This window comes from Vulpes lagopus, chromosome 2, assembly GCF_018345385.1.
Source record: "Vulpes lagopus strain Blue_001 chromosome 2, ASM1834538v1, whole genome shotgun sequence".
NCBI classification, from domain to species: domain Eukaryota; kingdom Metazoa; phylum Chordata; class Mammalia; order Carnivora; family Canidae; genus Vulpes; species Vulpes lagopus.
Genome location: NC_054825.1, coordinates 121,537,971 through 121,553,911, shown reverse-complemented (window position 1 = coordinate 121,553,911; position 15,941 = coordinate 121,537,971). Strand labels below are relative to the sequence as shown.

At 42.1% G+C, this 15,941-nt stretch overlaps 1 long non-coding RNA gene and 1 other non-coding gene across 6 annotated transcripts in view; one reads left to right on the top strand and one right to left on the bottom strand.

Moving 5' to 3' along the window:
* LOC121485156 overlaps window positions 1-15,102 on the bottom strand; it is a 151,625-nt gene extending 136,523 nt beyond the window's left edge. For 4 of the 5 annotated variants that reach the window (XR_005986219.1, XR_005986218.1, XR_005986216.1 and 1 more), the window contains exons 1-3: window positions 12,392-12,803; window positions 8,569-8,732; window positions 7,291-7,538 (exon numbers count right to left, since the gene is read on the bottom strand). This is a non-coding gene — a long non-coding RNA (uncharacterized LOC121485156). Of the gene's footprint in view, window positions 1-7,290; window positions 7,539-8,568; window positions 8,733-12,391; window positions 12,804-14,877 lie in introns of those variants that run through there. The other variant, XR_005986220.1, reaches the window with a different exon arrangement.
* Window positions 15,103-15,838: 736 nt separating this feature from the next.
* Window positions 15,839-15,941, top strand: LOC121485973. Its single transcript, XR_005986465.1, has one exon. It is a non-coding gene; the product is annotated as a U6 spliceosomal RNA (small nuclear RNA).

Sequence of the window (15,941 nt, the reverse complement as noted above, 5' to 3'; positions counted from 1 at the left end):
TAGGAACTGCAGAAGCAGAACCAGATTTCTTTTTTGATGAGGGTATATCTGTATATATTTACTTATGTGTAACATAGAAGCTGATAAAGTATCTGAAGAATGTTAGGTGTTACTTATTTGCTTCTTTTATAACCTGCCTCAAAACAGAAAGGATAGTAAGAGGTTCACAATGATTCTGTGAAAATGGCAGTTGTGAAGGCAGGGTATTTAAATCTTCTTGAATCCTCTCATAAAGAACTTGTAGGGCAACTCTGATAACAAAACCCGAAAACTCATGGACAACATGTGCAGCAAACTAGGTAACAAGACAGGCCCCACAAGCCACAAAATATGAGGAGCCACAGCTCCCATAGCCGTAAGACCCACATAGGACCATCATTTGTGCAGGAGGAAGGAAAGTCAGCAAGGTGTCTGGCCACCCTGAGAATGAAGAACCCTTGCAACGAAGGCCCCACAGCCACCTGAGAGAGCGGCTTACCCTGGGGGGTTCCACCAAAGGACTCTTTCAGGACAAAGCTTCACAACGAGAAGAAATTATTGGGGTAAAATCTCATTTGAACAGGCAGGGACAACAGAAAGGAAAAAAGAGAAGGTCCAGATAAGTACCATGTAAAGAACAGAAGAGGGAAGGGGTGATTGGCCGAGTGGTCTAAGAACAGAAGCACAAGAATCACAAAATTAGAAAATGTTCCCAAAATTACTACTGCCACTCTAAAAATACTCGAAAATTTGTTTCCCTTAAAAATTCACATCAGAAATAGCAGAGTTGAGTCCCATACAAAGTTATGCAATGAGAGAGAGAGAGAGAGAGAGAGAGAGAGAAGGGAGCAAAATAAGATCCCTACGAACAGTAAAAATTGTCAGAGACATGCCCACAAAAAGGTAAAAAAAAAAAATATATATATATATATATATATATATATATATATATATTTAGAAGTGATATAAACAAAATGAATACAATGATAGAAAAGAATGACAAATTAGAATTAGGGAAAACTCAAAAATGAAGTGATTGGAAAAAAGGAAAATTTGAAAAGAAAGGTGACAAAAATTGTTACAGAATGAGAAGTAAAATAAAAATGATATAATTTAAGACTAAGCTAGGAGGAATGCAGGAGCAAGTAAACACAACAGATAATGTCTTCGACGAATCAGATAACTCACCAAACGAGGAATAGAAGAAAACTTCCTCAATCTGATGAAGGGCATCTATGAAAACTCATGAATGAATGAATGAATGAATGAATGAATGAATAAAATCTTAAAAAAAAAGGTGGGTGCCTGGGTGGCTCAGTGGTTGAGCATCTGCCTTTGGTTCAGGTCGTGATCCCAGGGTCCTGGGATCAAGTCCTGCATCGGGCTCCCCACAGGGAGTCTGCTTCTCCCTCTGCCTGTGTCTCTGCTTCTCTCTTTGTGTCTCTCATGAATAAATAAATAATATCTTACAAAAAAGAAAAAAGAAAACTCACAGCTGAGATCATACTCAATGGTGAAATACTGAATGGTTTTCCTCTAAAATGAGAAACAAGGGGATCCCTGGGTGGCTCAGTGGTTTAGCGCCTCCCTTCAGCCCAGGGCGTGATCCTGGAGTCCCGGGATCAAGTCCCACATCAGGCTCCCTTCATGGAGCCTGCTTCTCCCTCTGCCTGTGTCTCTGCCTTTCTCTCTCTCTCTCTCTCTCTCTCTCTCTCTCTCTGTCTTTCATGAATAAATAAATAAAATCTTAAAAAATATAAATAAAATAAAATAAGAAACAAGAGGATTTCTGCGATTTCTGCTCTCACCAATTCTATTTAAGATTGTGCTGCAGAGTCTAGCCATGGCAAGTAGGAAAAAAAGATGAATTAAAAGGCATCCAAATTGGAAATGCACTACCTCAGGCAGCCTGGGTGGCTCAGTGGTTTAGCGCTGCCTTTGGCCCAGGGCCTGACCCTGGAGACCGGGGATCGAGTCCCACATCAGGCTCCCTGCATGGAGCCTGCTTCTCCCTCTGCCTATGTCTCTGCCTCCCTCTCGCTCACTCTGTGTCTCTCATGAATAAATAAATAAAATCTTTAAAAAAAAAAAAGGGAAATGCACTACTTCAATTTGCAGATGGCATGATCTTATATAGAGAACATCGCAAGGAATCCATTTTAAAACCATTAGAATTAAAAAACAAATTCACCAAGGTTGTAGGATATAAATCAATACACAAAAATCACTAGCGTTTCTATACATTTGCAAGGGACAGTATGAAATGAAATTAAGAAAACAACTGTAATTACAATAGCATTAAAAGAATTAAATACTTAGGAATAAATTTAACAAAAGAAATCCAAATAATATGCTCTGAAAACTACAAAACATTGATGAAAGAAATCACAGAATACAAAATCAAAACCTTCTTCTTTGCAGAAATTAACAAGCTGATTCTAATATCTATATGGAAATTCAAGGAGACCAGAATGGAAACAATAAATAAAATAAAAAAAAATAAAAACCTTGAAAAGAACAAATGTGGAGGACTCATACTTTCTTGATTCAGAACTTTCCAGAAAACTATATGAAAACAGTATAAGAATATATAATCAAATACAGCAATCATACAGAGCAATAGAATAAAGAGTCCAGAAATAAACCCTCCCATTCAGTCAATTGATTTTCGATCAGGTGCAAAGATAATTCAGTGGGGGAAATAAAAGGTTTTTCAACAAGTGATGTTGGGATAACTAGATATTTACACTGCAAAAGAATAAAATTGAACCCCTCCCTCACCCCATATATGAAAATTTACTCAAAATTGATCAGAGATTTATATGTAAGAGCTAATATAAAATTCCTAGAAGAAAACAAAGGCATAAATCTTGAAGACCCTGGATTAGGCAATGGTTTCTTAGATATGATGCTAAAAGCACAAATTTCAGAAGAAAAACATAAATTCAACTTCATCAAAATCAAAACTTTTTGTGCCTCAAAGGACACGATCAAGAAAGTGAAATGAAAAAAAAAAAAAAAGAAAAGAAAGTGAAATGATGACTCAGAGTAAAAGTTAATTTGTAAATCATATGTCTGATAAGGGGCTTCTATCTAGAATATAAAAAGAATTTTCCAACTCAACACAAAAAGACAAACAATTAAAAAATGGGCAAAAGATCTGAATATGCATTTTTCTAAAGAAGACAGACGAATAGAAAAAAAAACATGAAAAGATGCTCAACATCATTAGCAATCAGGGAAATGAAAAGCAAAGCCACAGTGACATATCACTTTATAACCTACAAGGATTGTTATAATCACAAAAATAATACAAGTGTAAATGAAGACGTGGGGAAATTGGAATCCTCATACACTGCTGGTGGGGATGTAAAATGGTGCAGCTACTTTGGAATACAGTTGGGCAACTTCTCAAAAGGTTTTACAGATTTACCATATGGCCCAGCAATTCTACTCCTGGGTATACAGCCCAGAATAATGAAACTACATGACTATACAAAAACTACTACACAAATGTTCGTAGCAACATTATGCATAGTAGACCAAAATGGAGTCAACTCAAATGTTCATTGATTGCTGAATGAATGGATCAATAAAGGTGGTATATCCATACAATGGAATATTATTCAGCAATAAAAACAAATGAATAACTGATACACATTATAACATGGAAAAACTTGGAAATATTATGCTAAGTGAAAGAAGCTAGTGTCAAAACACATATATTTTATGATTCCATTTATCTGATATGTCCATAATAAGCAAATCTATAGAAACAGAGAGTAGATTAGTGGTTGCCTAGGGGCTGGGTGGGTTGGGGTGCTTAAGGAAAATGGGGGAAGGGAAAGGAAATTGGGAGGTGACTGCTATTGTGTATAGGGTTTCTTTTTTGGGTGATGAAAGATTCCCAGATTGATATTGATGACGATGGCACAACTCCATAGATATATTTTTAAAAACATTGAATTGTACACTTTAAACAGATGAATTATATGGTATATGAACTATCTTTCAATAAAACCATTATAAAAGGTATTTTTATGGGAATTAGATTTAAAAAGGTATTTTAAAATTCAAAAATAAATGATAGGATAAAAAAAGACTCATGAACATGAAACAGATATGGAAGACAGGCAGATAGAAACCCCCAAGGGGGGGAAAAAACAAATAATGGGATAGGACAAATGCTAAAATATATAAATCAAGAAAGGCTTTCTGAAAAAAAGAAACTTGAAACTTTATACTGAATCACCAGCATTGATAATTACTATTATTTCAAGAAAAAAAATGTCTGAAGGGAAATAACAGATGGGGACAGGGTTGAAAATGGATGAGATTCAGAAGGAAGAGCCACGCACCTCCCTAAAAGGTGGGCAATTCTGTCTCTGGAGCTTGGTCATGGATACAGACGTTTGTGTTGCTGTTCATCATTACACCTCTCAAATACACCAGAAATACTCTATTGTGTGTTCGATATTTAGTAAAACTGATTAAATTGACTATTACCATAAGGCAGGATCTAATAAGTGCCTCATAAAGAACATAGAACCAAGTAGGAAAGAATTATCCTGCAAAGAGTGTGTGAGCTCTTTTTTTTTTTTTTTAAGATTTTATTTATTTGTTCATGAGAGACACACAGAGAGAGACAGAGACACAGGCAGAGGGAGAAGCAGGCTCCATGCAAGGAGCCCAATACAGGACGTGATCTGGGATCCCGGGATCACAGCCTGAGCCAAAGGCAGATGCTCAACCACTGAGCCACCCAGGTGTCCTGAGGGTGTGAGCTTTTAAGTTGAGTCTAGCTATATCTAACAACTGTGGGGCTCTTATGTACAACAGGCATGATTTAGAGGACTTTATATTCATTAAATTAATTTGATCCTGTGAATTACCCTCAGAGGTAGGCACTGTTATTTCCGCGTTTGGCAGATGAGGAACCTAAGGTACAAAGTTCAGTAATATGTTTAAAGTTTGTGGGCAGCCCTGGTGGCTCAGTGGTTTAGTGCCTCCTTTGGCCCAGGGTATGATCCTGGAGACATGGGATCGAGTCCCATGTCAGGCTCCCTGCATGGAGCCTGCTTCTCCCTCTGCCTGTGTCTCTGCTTTTCTCTGTCTCTCACAAATAAATAAATAAAATATTTTAAAGAAATAAAATAAATAATAAAGCTTGCACAGTGAGTTGGCGGCAGAGCTGGTATTTGAACCCAGGCAGCCTTGCTCCAGGAGGGTCCATACCCTTAATTTACAATGTTCCACTCTGTGGGTTTGCTTCGGCAGGGGTGGCAGTGGTGGTGGTATAAGATAGTTGGGAGTCACGCCAGCTATTTACAAGGACAAGGAGGGGAAGGTCAGACAACATTTTGAGATTAGTCAGGAGGCTAAACTGGAGTCAGATCCAGAAATACCTTGAATGCCATGTGAATCACATATCTGATATCTGGTCTCTACCCTTAATCAGTGGCAGGTATCAAACACTTTTGAGCAAGCAAATAGTAAGCTGAAAGTCATGTTTAAGAAATGATGATAAACTAGACTGGGAAGTTGAGGAAAGAGCCAAATGAAGACAGAAAATCTATTTGGAGACTGGATGAGTTTGAAGGGGATGACTGAGCCGGGAACCAGAATCCTCAAGTACTATTTTTGACCACAGCACTGGGCCATTCCCGAGGGAAATTATGTGCATGGGACCAAGCCCAGCAAAAGCACGTCCTCTAATACTTTGGAGTCTTGACTCTTAACAAGTAATGTCTCCTGCTTGAAGCCTGATGAATGGATGGTGTGAAGAACTCTGTCTGCCTGACTGGGGTCAGGACAGAGCTTAAATCAAAAAAGGGCCAAGAAGAAAAAAGGGAGGGCCAAGAAGTCCCATAATCCTCAACCCTCGGTGGCCTAGTGACCTCATGGTGAGGCAAGAGGAGTCTGAGAAGGGAAGCACAGAGAGGTGAGAGCAAGCAGCTGTGAGGGCAAGAAGGCCCAGGGCATCTCCTGAGCTGGGTTTAGCACATACCCTCATGCTATAGTTCCACTCCGACTCCTCCCGCTCCGGCTCTCGGGAACAGGAGCTGGGGAGAGGAGGGCTCCCGGCCGCACCCGCAGGCAGCAGGCACCACTGCACAGGTCAACGTAAGTGATCTAAACACCCAGGTGTGGATATGCAAGCAGAAAGGAAGGATCTGCCAGGAGATCACAGAGACTGATAGGTCGTGGGATAAGGGATGCCACCATTAAAAATGAGAGTTTGGAACCCAAACAGTGACAGTCGTGGTCCTGAGAGAACTATGGGAAGCAAAAAGAGATGCTTGCTCAGAAGAGACGATTATTCTCCCTCTCTTCCTGAAGCATCCCAGAACAGCGAAACTCATGAAATTAAATGAAATTTCGAATTCCTGCTGCTCTTCCTTGAAGGCCTGAACAAAGGCTAAAAACACAATATATAAGTTATCCTTCAGGTTCTTTTTTTATTTTTTATTTTTTATTTTTTAGAAAGGGAACGTATATACAATCTATTCATATTCCTTCTTATGAGGTATAACAGAATGTGATATGAGTTTCTTAACGAAAATAACGTTCAGGGCACCCGGTGGCTCAGGTCAGTTGAATGTCTGACTTTGGCTCTGGTCATGATCTCAGGGTTCTGGGATCGAGTCCCACGGTGGGCTCCTTGCTCAGCGGGGAGTCTGCTTCTCCCTCTCCTTCCCCCTCCCCTCGAGCACACACACACACTCTCTCTCTCAAATAAATATATAAAGTCTTGCAAAAAACAAAAATAAGTTTCTATTTCTGAAGTATTTATTTTGTTCCCAGTATTAGGCTAAGCGTTCTGTGCACACTGCGGTAATAAATCTTCGCCACAGCACGATGAAGCCTATGATCATCCTCATTCTGCTGATTAGGAAATTTAGGCACAGAGTTTAAAGAGCTAAGAAACTTATTCCAAAGCACATGGCTAGTAAGTGATCAATCCACGCGTCCCAGACTGGGGTCTAACTTCGACAGGTCTCATCCATGGTTACAAACGGTGTTCACACCGGCTCGGACTTCACTTTTCTAGGATCTAGCATTCTCCTGCCACACGTGTTGCTCCTGTAGTTCCACAAAATTAGCAGGTGTTCTTTGAACTGGATCCTAATTCACTGGTCATTCAAGTGGATTGCTGATTGGTTTACCAAGCACCCCAATTCCTTCTCTACTTGGTAAAGCATGAAGTGGATTGAATACCTCCCATGTGCCAAGCACATCAATCTGCCAGAGAATCCGAACACAGAAACTTTCCTTCCATGTCTATGGTCTATCATCTGTGGGGAGACATACCTTGCGAAGTAAGGTACAGCATTTCCAAACTGTGTGGAACATCATTGCGTAGACGACCAATACTCTGGGACCATAGTAAAGAATTCTCGGGACCCCTGGGGAGCTCAGTGGTTGAGCATCTGCCTTTGGCTCAGGACGTGATCCTGGGGTTCTGGGATCGAGTCCCACGTCGGGCTCCCTGCATGGAGCCTGCTTCTACCTCTGCCTCTCTCTCTCTCTCTCATCTCTCATGAATAAATAAATAAATCCTAAAAAAAAGAAAAAAAAAAGAATTCTATTCTGGAGTCACCAATTTGAGTCCAGTATGGAGAAATGGCTGTATCTGGCATGCAAAATAATGCCAATAACTGGGATGATAATCTAATGTAAATTATTTCCACTGCCAATCTTTCCAAAGAGACTTTAAGACTTTTTTTTAAAAGTCTTAAAGTGATTGCCTTTGTTTTGCAGTGAGTTGTTAGAGAAGTGGTGGCTTCTTTTTTAAGTAACTTTAAGACTTTTATTATTTTTTATTTTTTTAAAAGATTTTATTCACATTTCAGACCACATTTCAGACTGGACGTGTAGAGAGTAAAGCCTGGACAGGGACGGTCACGGAGCCGGCTAACCTCGGCCCTAAGCGGGGACACTAATTCAGCAGGTCCTCAGGGGCCGGAGAAGCACAGTGGTCCCCGCCCCACCCCGGGGCTGCACCATCACATCTTCAGGCCCAACTCCCGATCCATAACATTAGGGTCCCCTCCCCCCAGGACCCCGCAGGAAGGCTCTCTTCCTGAGAGCTGTCTCCTGCTTTAAGCCCGAAGACCAAGTACAGGCCCCCCACTATCCGTAGGCAGAGGGTCCCTGTAAACACACTTGTCAAGCTGACATGGCTTAACGTCAAGACAGTCGCTGCCACTACGTTGGATGCAAAAATTGTGAAGTGTTTTCAGTCCCGAGAAATAACCCCCCTTAGACTTTTCTGACACCTTGGGAAGTGTGTTGCTAATGGATGCGCAAATGAAGATAAAGCACCGATGTCTGCAGATGCAGCTCAGAGCTCCGGCCGTCCTTGGGAGATGCCCAGGGTGCTGTCCCTGGGGGAGCCCGGCCACCGCTTCTCTGCAAAACAAACGCTGAGTGCTATTTCTGCTCTGCACTTTTCTCCCCCCTAAGATGGGAAATCTTAAATGGGAAAATCCTCTGCAGACTTCTTTAAGTCATCGACAAAAGGTCTTGTTAAAGCAAAGTGACACACTGCAGGTGCTGAATTCGTGGTGGGGGGTAGAGGGGACACACCTGGCTTCAGAAGGGATGGAGTTTCCAGGGATGTTCCTCAAAGGGGAGCCCCTTGTGCTCTCAGCCCTGCTGCCTTGAGTCCCCCGCCGCTGGGCCCTCGTGAAAATGTGCCACCGTGACTGAGCCGCTCCCATCCGTGATCTCAAGAGATGAAGCTCACGTTCCTAAAGCAAACAACAAAGAAAGGATTTTGGACCTAAGTGGTGCTGAGCTCAGAGCAAAGGAAAAGAGGAGGGTGACTTCCTAAGGATCCTCAGTGGTTTTGTCTCCGATTTCAACAGCTTTATCTTAAAAAACCATGTCTCTTAATTATTCAGGATGAAAGTAGAACACTTGGTAAGCCGTTTCCCCAAAATGCTCAGGCCTCTGGCATCAAAAAAATCAAATTGAAGAGTAAGGACTTAGAGGTAGGCTCAATAGCTCACAGCCGCTTCGTCTCAACCCAAATAATGCTTTCAAAAACTGGCGCATATTAAGTCACCAGGAGCGCATCTGTGACAGTGCTCCGTGGAGCAGGGAATCCGTCGTTATCCGGACGCCTCATCGAACTGAACTCACATCTCACCGTAATAAATCCTAGTGCAGCCCCCAGATGAGTCACACAGAGAAATACAGTATGGACTGAAATCCAACCATTTTTTGCCTGTGTGGTAGGACACAGAAGCTATTTTGTTTCACAAGTATAACATGATGGTTTTTATGGGGGACGTGAAGAATAATTTATCCAGTGGGGGAGGAATGTAATTAGCTTGAATACAGAGTTTTGGAAGTGGGCCAGGACAACAGCCAAGTAACTGATAAAAAAAGAAGAAAGAAAGAAGAAAGAAAGAAAGAAAGAAAGAAAGAAAGAAAGAAAGAAAGAAAGAGAGAGAAAAAGAAAGAAAAGAAAGAAAGAAAGAAAGAAAGAAAGAAAGAAAGAAAGAAAGAAAGAAAGAAAGAATTCCATTTTGGATATCAAAAATTAAAATGGTGTTCCCCTAGCTTATTCTGTTTTGAACATTGAAAAGTTGTGCTCTGATCAGTTAATTTGTATGTAGCAGTGTATACTCTCATATACAATTACTGACCTATGCTTTAAAACACAACGCTTTGTTACAGACCCAAGCTGTCCATTTCTCTGATGGGTTTGAATAAAGTATTCCCTGTCTTAAAAAAATAAAAATAAAAATAAAAATAATAAAATAAAATAAAATAAAATAAAATAAAATAAAATAAAATAAAAATGTTGTTCCCCTATAGAAGCTTGTATTCTCATGGTTGCTTTCTCCCCCCATCCCAAGCAGAAATGCCACATAATAAGATACTAAGGAAGTATGTCAGAAATGACATTTGCTAAGCATCCGCTGCGTGGTAGGGACTGTGTTGAACATTTTCCATTTTCACAATGACTCTGTGCCTGTCTGTACAGCCAGGCTCCATCCTCACCCCCCAAAAAGTGTATCCTTTGGCCCTCTCGGAGCCTCCAAGCGATTCCCGTGCATTATAAAGCACTTTCAGAGAAACAGACCTGGCAAGTAGCCTGAGCAGGATGGAATTAGGCTTGAGCTGTTGGGCAGAAAATTCTAGGGTCCCTGGTACCTGGATGATGGCCTAAACTGCAGGATGGACGCAAAGAGCGCGAGCTCCAGGAGAATGTGCCCCTTGACCCTGCACACTCCTCAGTGCGGAGCCTGGTACAGATCCCCAGGGACCATTCCACCCCTTGCCTCGGCCTGAGGCTAGTGCTGTCAGACTGGATGTGACTCCAAAGCTCATGCTCTTACCCACTGGGCTAAATAGCTTTGTAGAACCCAAGCATTTCAAATGTTTGAAAATTGCTAGTTGAACAAATGATTGCATGTGAGACCCAGTTTAGTTGTTGGAGTTTAGTAGAAAAATACTTGCATATTATCAATGAGACACAATTGAAAAAAGGCTGGGTTATAAAAGCAAAAGCACTCTGATCGTCATCATGTTTTCAAACATGTGACATCTGGTGAGACCGTCCATGAGGGGCATCTTGTGGCTCCGCCGTCCGTAAAGGCAGCTATTTCCCAGTGCACAGGTTCCAGCATGCTGGATTTTTTATCACAGTGTGGGATTCAGCATTCTCTCCACGATAAGCCATCTCAAACAAGCCCAGAGGCAATCCTGGGGTAGCAGGAGAAGAATAACCCCAGGTTATGTTGCTTAACCTATTGTACATTTTTAGGGGTGGTTCAAGAAGAAAATAAAGGAAGGCAAAGTCAGTCTACTCAGCACCCAAATTTGTCTGGGCAGGACTTCCTGGTAACATGTCAAAGTATCGAGTCATTTGTATCATGTTTTAGTAAAATAATCTGTAGGGATAAAGGAGATGGACATTTAGAGGTTTGGAGAGTCTTTTTACAGTAGCAGAAAGGTGTTTTGGTTTTTTTAAATATGATTTTAAATGATTACAAAAGATGGTCTATGTTCTTTGGCAGTGATTTTCAAAATATGGAAATGTCACAATGAAAAATCAACCATAATCCTGCCGACCAAGACAATGACCAACAGTGTTTCATTGCACTTTTGCACACTAAGATCATTACCAATTAATTATTCAATCACAGCATCTAACATTCCTATAAGCATTCTCCCACAGTATTAAGAATCCTCAGACATGGGATCCCTGGGTGGCTCAGTGGTTTAGCACCTGCCTTTGGCCCAGGGTGTGATCCTGGAGTCCTGGGATCGAGTCCCACATTGGGCTCCCTGCCTGGAGCCTGCTTCTTGCTCTGCCTCTCTTTCTCTCTATCATGAATAAAGAAATAAAATCTTAAAAAAAAAAAAGAATCCTTAGACACAATCCATTTTAATAGCTACATAGTATCTTATCTTGTAAAGGGTCTTTGGGATAGCAATTCACTTACAAAATAACTCGATTGTTCTCATTTTGCTTGCAGGCTTTGTGTCTTCCAGTTGTTTGTTTTGCTTTTTTTTTTTTTTCGGTTGATGAATAAAACTGCCTTTATTTTCTTATTTTGCCTTCAATGTTATATTATGCATATATGTATATAATAAATAGACACATAAATATATTGTAAAAGGTAGGATAACTGAATCTAAGGGACAGATGTACTACGATGGTTCGACTACGTTGCTTTCTAAAACTGTGGGTTCAGCTTAAACACCGAATTTTCATTTCACCTCCACCACCAGCATGGTGCACTGTCATTTCTTTGAATATCATGATAACTGGTAAGTAAACGTGGCATCCCATTGCTGGAATCCGTACTCATTTTTGAAAAGGTGATTTAAACAAGTAAAATTTTGCCACATTTACCATTGAATGTATGAAAAGATCATTTTATCTGATTGTTAAAAATACTTCCTGACTTACAATCAGTGGTAAATACATGATAATATCTTTGAATTTACACTGCATTTAAACATTTTATTCTTTTTTTTTTTTTTTTTTTTTTTTTTTTTTTATCAGAGCTGGAGATGTCCTTGGCCTGGTGTACAGAAAGGGCAGACTGTATGGTGCATAGTCACAATTTGAACTTGAGTTAAAACAATTCCATTTTATACCTGAAAACTATATTCTTACACCCTCAAATTCAATTTCTTAAGAATCATTGTGGCTTCTACCGCTAACTTCTTAACTCGGAAGCTCATCTCAATTTATCCTTTTTACATTTATGACATTTCACTTTTGTTACACTTCCCACTTTCCGTATTATTGCATGCCCTATGCTTATTTTTTCAAAACCTAATTTTTTGGTAGGCCTCAATGAAGATTATCCATTATCATTCAAGCTAACTCTATATTTATAAACAAACAAACACAAAAGAAAAAGGAAACAGGTATGAGGATTACCAGCCTGGAGGGAGACTCATTTGCTAGAAAAGCATCTACACACCAACTTCAGCAGGATGTGGGATTTTTGCCACTGACTTTTTTCCATTCATGGTCTCACTTGTGAACAGTAGAAGCGTAGGGAGCTGGTTGGTGGTCTGCGCCTGTCCAGTCAATGCTGGGAAACTGTCAGGATTACAATGCTCCTTTGTTGGCTGGCTTGGCAGCAATGCCAAGAGCTGAATGGGCCACAGAGACTGAACCAGTTATGACGACTGCTTGGTCCTCTCAAATGACCAGAGGCCCTCCCACCTCTTTGCCCGGCCACCCTGGGATGACAGCGTGGATGTGGAGATGCTCCGAATCCTCCCACCAACGTTGTGCCGCATGTTGGCTAATGGAAAATTTTGGCTTCCTGATGATCAGTCTCTAATTCCGTAAGAGTTCTGATCTCACTTGAAACTTGCAAAAAAAAAAAAAAAAGAAAGAAAGAAAAAAGAAAAGAAAAGAAAGAAAGAAAGAAAAAAGAAACGCACCCCCCCCCAAAAAAAACAAAAAACGCAGATTAACAAGATAAAAAGTATAACACGAAAATGGTATGGTATAATGATGTGCTAATCTCTCTCGCTGAAATTGTGTGGTGATTGTTGGCCATGGAAAAGAAAAGGATAAAAAACAAAAAATAAACTCAGAACAAAACCGAAAAGAAGCTCCCCAGGATGATATTCATGGGGGGGGGGGGGGGGGGAATCTGATCTGACCAATTTAAGTCATCGTGATTTTTTTCATGCTTATTTTTTGCCATATCGAAATTCCCAGAGCCCCAATTTTCAGACTTAGGTGCAACCCCCCAATAATACAAAAGCAGGAAACCGAACATTATGAGGCAGGTAGGACAAAAAAAGATGGCTAAACTAAAAGTGAGTTGTTTTTTTTAACAGCTCTCTGCTAGCCCAGACTCCTGGTTTTATTTAAGAAGCCCACTGCCTTTGAAAATACACAGGGTCTTTTCAATAGCAAAAGATCAAATGATGTTAATCAGGCAGTGGGGTCTAATCCTTTAATGCAGCTGTCTCTTTACATTATAAACATTCCAGCTATATAAGCTGGAACGATTTTTATCTTAGCTTGTCTTTCTTTCCTCTTCCTCCCCGCCCCCCCACCTCTGTCTTTCTCTGTTTCTCTGCCTCTAAATCCTAACTTTGCCACGGTACAGGACATGCTTTCCCCTACCTGCTTTCTAACCCCCCTCGAGGAACAATCGGTTGTGCCTTAGAACCAAGGCAGGCGAGAAGGTGGGGCATTAAGCACCTCCACCTCTCCGTCTCTATCCGTGTTCCCCGTGCTCTCGGTTGGTCACTGGAGACGATGCTCTCTGGGGAAGATCGCATCTGCGGGGCACGACCCGAAGCTCAGGCCTCCCCCTGCATGTCACCTCTCTTCTTCCTCAGCTGTTGGTTTGGCCTGATGGGTCCAGTTGCACTTTGCACACGTGTGGATGCCTTTGCAGCTGCCACCGACTGCGTTTTTTGAGCCCATCGCTTCCTTCAGGAATGCGATAATCATAGTTTGAATTCTGTGGCATGTTTAGCCGGAAGAAGTGATCACGGTGGGAGGGAAGAGGACAGTTTTCTTCAGATATTTGATCTGACCTCCTGCTGAAGCGGGACTGGACTTCCACAGATATAAAACCCTCAGAGCAGCAATTCTTCAATGAGGGTGTGATGGTAAGTCGAGTCGTTTAGGGACCCCTTTCTCTGCTGAGATGCTGAGGATTACCAGTCTGTAGGGATACTCACTTGCTAGGACATCAACCACATACCGACTTCACCAGGGGCTGATTGTATTGAGCGCCACTGCTGTCCATAGGAGCATGACCCATTTCTTAGGAATATTAGGATGCAAAAAATTGAGATCCGTCAAACGGGACTAAACATCCCACAAGATCAGCTAAACTATATATAATTTTCCTATGGTTTTATTCCTAAGGCCTCACAGGGCCTGACATGCGGCAGATGGTCCAAAATGCTCTTTGAAGTATTGTTTTATTTTATGAATTAAAAAAAAATGACTTCAGGAAGCAAATTTCATTTTAATAGAAGTGGAATGATCTAATAAGAAGCACCGTCCAAGGCGGGCCGTCAGGAGAGACAGTGAGTTCTCCATCTATGGAGGAATTCAAGCACAAGCTGGGGACTCTGATACATTGGCTGGATAGTCGACTGGGCCTGGGAAGCCAACAGAGCGGCAGCCAATTTGGATCCAAGGCCAAGGGAAAAAATTCCAAGCCTTCTTTCGTGACCACAAAGGGATTCATTACTTGAAAGGTATAAAAAGACCCATCCTGTAAAATCATCCGTTCAAACCAGGGGACCAAATCCTTGTGCCTTGTTTTCTGGGAGTTCTGTGTTGATGTTGAACCACAGCTTATTAAATCCTAAGTTTTTAATTTCTGTTTACAGTACTCCCAGATTTTTTTTTTTTTTTAACTAAGAAACCATTCGTACCTTTGAAAGTCTCCACGAATTTGGCCTTCTCCTCTAGAGCCCCGTAGGAAGCTGATGCACGGAAGCCCAAAGCGGCGGCCTACAGGTCCGAAAAACCCAACTGCTTCTACCTGCAGAATCAAAAGCTCAGCGCACCTCTTGCTCACACTCCTTCAGAAGCCAACGGTTCAAATTAGCTTTAAGGGCGGCCCCCAGGAGAGTACAACCATTTCTCGAAACACCAGAAGGTTCTAGGGATTTCTCTCCCTCCCCCCCACCCTCTGCCTTCTTCCTTCTTCTCCTTTTCACCCTTTCTTCTTCTCTTCCTGCTGAATGGAGTTTGCCATCCGAGGGATGCATCCCGCCCTCATTAATGCGGAACATCTGCCGCCCATCAGAGGCAAGTAGCCGAGTGGCAGGAGGGGCAGGAGGGGCAGGCCTGGGCCCAGCCCTCAGGTGGCCGTGGTGATCTCCTGGGGAAGAGCGCCACCTCTCATCGGGGACCCGTGCGGCTGTCCTCGGGCCGGAGTCTGACGACCTGTCCCCGGACCAGTGGCTCTGTCTGTCCACCAGCCTTTCCCTGTTTGCACAGCACCTGATGACTTTGTCCACCAACAGCGGCAGAGTCCCTGACACTGTGCATCCTGTCCTGCCCGCCTTAGGGGGAGCGCACAGGAGGTGGGTGCTCTGGAAACAAAGCCTGGGCTCCCTCTGTCCCTATGTTCTGTCCCCATCTGTGAATCCCCGTTTAAGGGCCATGGGTGGGGTGCCTGGGATCCCTGGGTGGCTCAGTGGTTTAGCGCCTGCCTTCAGCCCAGGGTGTGATCCTGGAGTCCTGGGATCGGGTCCCATGTCGGGCTCCCTGCAGGGAGCCTGCTTCTCCCTCTGCCTGTGTTCTGCCTCTCTGTCTCTGTCTGTCTGTCTGTCTGTCTGTCTCTCATTAATAAGTAAATAAAATCTTAAAAAAAAATAAGGTCCATGGGTACCTGCCTCTGCAGCGCACGTACTACAACTGGAGCAATACAGGATGAGCGTCTCCCCTGTGCAAGGATGACACGCAAATTCGTGAAGCGTCCCATCTTTTT